Below are 4531 nucleotides of genomic sequence, written 5' to 3' on the forward strand. Positions count from 1 at the left end.
TCTCTGTCTCTCTGTCTCTCTGTCTCTCTGTCTCTCTGTCTCTCTGTCTCTCTGTCTCTCTGTCTCTCTGTCTCTCTGTCTCTCTGTCTCTCTCTGTCTCTCTGTCTCTCTGTCTGTCTCTGTCTCTCTGTCTGTCTCTGTCTCTGTCTCTCTGTCTGTCTCTCTCTCTCCTCCCCCCTCCCTTTTCTTTTTCCAAGCAAGTGTGTTTCCAGTGTTTTTAAGAAGGTAGTTGTCTAATCAGGAATTCATTGGCTTCATTTTTATTACTGAGAAATCCAACATGACTTGAGACGTGCACATGCTGAATACATGAAGATAATATAAGGGCTTCCTGACCCTAATCGCTAATATGTAAGTTCGTTTTGTAGCTACTAGGATAGGAAGCTATTTCTAGGGAAAAAGGAATGTTGAATGAAGAAGTGGGTAAATTATCCACAAAGGCTTTGGTGGAACTGTTTAGATGTAATTTCTGTGAAAGCAACATTTCAATGGCTACTAAAGCAGCAGCCCGTGTTTTTTCAGAGCACAGTACTAATTCAAGTTTGGAAAAGAAACTTTAAAATGAAAATCAGTAGGTCAAATTTGGAGACTGAAGACCTGCTGTCCTTGTTTATAACTTCTCCCAATAGTGAAATGGCTGTTAAAAGGAAGAATATTTACCATGATATGCCAGATATGCTAGGTGGTCCAGTTAGTGATGTGCAGCATATTTTTGCATTTTGTCTTCTCAGAGAAGGTGCCAGTGTGTTGTTCTTTCTGAAGCACTGGGGGTCTTGTTAGTCCCTCAGCGAAGGCAAACTGTGTTCAGTGAGGTTCACCATGGGATCTCAAGGCTGAGAACTTAAGTCAAATGCATTCTTTTAAAAAAAAAAAAAAAGAAACCATTAAACTAAGAAATGCCACACTGGAAACAAACTAAGAAGTGCCACATTGTGCTATTTTGGCAGTGATCTGAATCATGACACACCTTCCCCCATTTGTGTGGGAGAGATTTCAAATGGAATGCAAGATTAATTATTTTGTGACGGTTGGCTTTTTTTTTTTTTTTTCTCCTCTCTCTCCAGGAGATGACCTCTTTGCAAAGCTATGAGCTGCTGCTGGGAGTTCCTGTCCATAAGGCATGGCTCTTCATGGTGGATCCAGGGAGTTTTACCTCGTGCAACAAATCACACTGCAAGTTAGGTGGGAGTCCTAAACTGCTTATATTGAATAGGTTTCACACAAACTGCTGTGTCTGTGCAGAGACCCATTTGATGTGAGGAAGGCTTGGTCTAGTCCCTGTAGCCTGCCTTGATGTTATCAGATGGCAGAGCCATAGATCTTCGTTATAAATGTTAAGTAGTGTCACTGTACACAGCAGGAGTGCATATGCTATGTGTTTGTTACTTAGAAATGCCTATTATTTCTAGGCACCTTTTTTATATGTGGAAACTCAAAAATAGTAAAGTCAAGCTGCTTATGGATATAATCAGTATAACTGTACAATCCATCCCCAAATGGCTGAGACAAATGGCCTTGCACTAAGCCTCTCATGTTACAAAATCCAGGCTGACGTGAAATAATGAAGTGGAGCATAAATCCCTATTCAGATGTAGACTATGTTAAAAGGTTAACAGAGTACAAAATCAAAGTTAGTCTACATTAGGCTTTGTTCTGTTTCTTTGTGGAAAAATATCCCCTCTCCTTCCTCCCATCTCTAAAAACATTAACACCTCATTGCCCAATTATCTAAAAAGTCTTTTTTTTTTTTTTTTATAGTAAAACAAACAACAAAGGCCAAGAGTCTAAAAAGCCTGTAGGGTATGAATGAATGACAATTTTGTTTTTATGACTTCCTACAGTGGAATGAGGAATGACTATTTTTCTGAGAGCTGGAATTGCGAAGAAAGTTGATCAAACATGTAGCATGAAATCAATCTTGCTTTTAACAAACTGAGAAGCATTTCAGCAAATAGGAAGGTGTGGCTTGATGAAAGTATTTGGGAGCCAAAATCTCTTATAAGTTTGGGCCTAAGCACAAGAAGCTTAATGCCAATACTAACATGGATCTCTATTGTCTTTCCTAACACGAGGCCAATCAGCACAACGTGAGGCACGAGCACCTTTGGGCTGCCTCGTGTAAGGACTGCAGAGCGATGCTCGTGCCCTGCTGCAGGAATGAGCTGCGCCTGCCTCCTGCCCCGCTGTGCTCCCCCAGCCCGGCTTGCTGTCCCCACGGAGGCTGCCCTGCCCTCAGCCAGCCAGCAATCCCCACTGCTGCAGCTGAGGCCTCCTCCTCCTCCCGTTGGGGATGCCTAATGCTGCTGGCATTGCTTGATGCGAGATGTGCTTGTGAGCTGATCTGGTGCCAAGCTGCAATCAACAGCCTGCTCTTTCTGTGCAATCGCAGGGCTAAACCGCTGTCTTGTCCTTAGTTTGTAGGTCCCTGACAGCAACAGCAATGCCTGCCTGTTTTGTGCGTGCTGGCTGTTGGCTGAACAGAAATTCACAGTTTGCTTTGGGGGCACTGATGTGGGTCCGAGGCAAATCCCCCCAGCTGTCCATCTTACTTACTGCCCATCAGCTTGGGCTGCAGAGCAGTTCTGATGCATGCAGTCTCTATTCTTTCTGGAGAGAACGAAACCAGTTGCAGATGTGTGCCCGCTATGCTCCAACCTCCAAAGTGGTTGAGTCAGCCAGCCACCATCAGGAAATCCTCCGGCATGGATTGAAGTATGTCAGGGGGTTCTGTGGCACCTTGAAGGTGCTATATGAAAGCTATATGAAGATCTAAATGTGTCACACCCTTCATATTTATTGCTGACAGCATTTGCCACTCAATTCTTTGTCGTCCCCTAAGAGTTTCTCTGTCTCAAAGTCTTTCCCTTCCCCGCGCTTTTCTTGCTCAGCTTCTGTCTGCTCTCTACCTTTTCTTTATTTATTAATATCATCCTTTTTGGCCTCTCAGAAGAGCCAGGCATGGTGCAAGCTTGAGCTCCAATAAAATGATGTTGCAGCAGTAATTAGGATGTTGCCAACTAATAATGAGAAGAATCATGTAAAACACAAGGTGTCCCTGCTCTTGAAGACTTGAGGAAAACCACGCGGGCAGATAAAGTGGCAGCTGTTCCCAAGTTATAACATGAGACAGATGCTTGAGCAAATCTTTAGGTGGCAGTACACCACCAAGTCAGGCCCTCCTTTGAACATCCATGCTCTGGACAGAGTGTGCCTATTTGTGAAACAAATAGCAAGCAAATGTCCCCTCACCCTCCCTGCTTTTCCTGAGCTGCATGGCACAGCCGCTTCTCAGCTGCATTTTTTTCCAGCAAAACACTTAATCCTCAGCCTGTGATGCTTTCTGAGGGTTATGGAGGCAGCAGTCACAGTCACATGACAGAATGCTCAAAAAATCAGAAGAGACATTGAGAGCCAGAGCATACAAGGTCAAAGTAACCATGCTTGAGCAAAAGAGATGTGGATTCATGGGGCCCTGAGGAGGCAGTGGGTGTAGGAGGCAAACCTATAACCTTCTTTCAGGAGGCAAAGAGAAGTTATTGACAGTAAACTGCATCCCAGCCTCTCATTTCACCCCATTAATGAAGGCATGGTCAGATGTGGATGTTCATTTGGGCTCCAGCTACTCTGAAGCTGCAGACTATGAGCATAAAGCAGCTGAAGAAAACAGTCCTTGCTCGTCTGGTCCAGATGGAAAAGCTCAGCTATTTCCCTGCAGAAGCAGTGTAGGACACAGAGGCATCAGAACTGCATTGGGAATATTTCTGTCTAATCTGTCAGTCAGGCCTGGTTATATTGCAGTCAGAAGAAAAAACATGTCCCACTTTTCACAGCATATGTCCCACTTTTATATCATGTGGGAAGGGTGCACGTAGTTGAGGCACGTCGTAGTCTGGGTATGGTCTCATTGACCAATACTACAGAAGGCTTTCAGGCTCTTGTACAGCATAGGCAGTGCTGAAAATGATCCTGCTTCGAAAGAGGTGTCACTATCAAAGTTGGAAGATGGAGATAACACAGACATCTTGAGTCCCTCTGAAGGAATCTGCCAGGCTTCTCCCTCTTTGGTGCCTCTGTTTGGCCAATGATCAAACTCAGTGTTGGGAGGAGACCTGGGCAACTGGTTTGTTGTGTCCCTTGGACATAGGCAGGAACAGAACAAGCAGGAGTAGTGGGTAAGGCAGGAATATAATCAGAAACCAAAAGCTTATGCATGAAAAGCCTTACATAAGCGAAGATGGCCGGGGCAAGGATTTGCTGCTGTCCCTGAATGTGGCAAAGAGAAAAACAGCTTGTAGCTTCCTGGGCACCTCTGCCCAGAAGGGAGCCCACAATCAGGAAAGCAAAGTTTCACACTGCTCTCACTGCTGCTCACCGTGGAGGACCACACTGCGTCTTATCCCGAGCGGAAAGAGCAGCATATATTGCAGTTATAGAGACCTCAGCACGTTTGAATTTAATCTCCTGATCCCCTCCTATTGGACTGCATTCCTTGTGAACAGACAGTTCACAAGCGAGAACTTAGTGTTTTCAT

The sequence above is a fragment of the Nothoprocta perdicaria genome, unplaced genomic scaffold, assembly GCF_003342845.1.
Source record: "Nothoprocta perdicaria isolate Ctin4 unplaced genomic scaffold, notPer1 scaffold_15, whole genome shotgun sequence".
Lineage (NCBI taxonomy): Eukaryota > Metazoa > Chordata > Aves > Tinamiformes > Tinamidae > Nothoprocta > Nothoprocta perdicaria.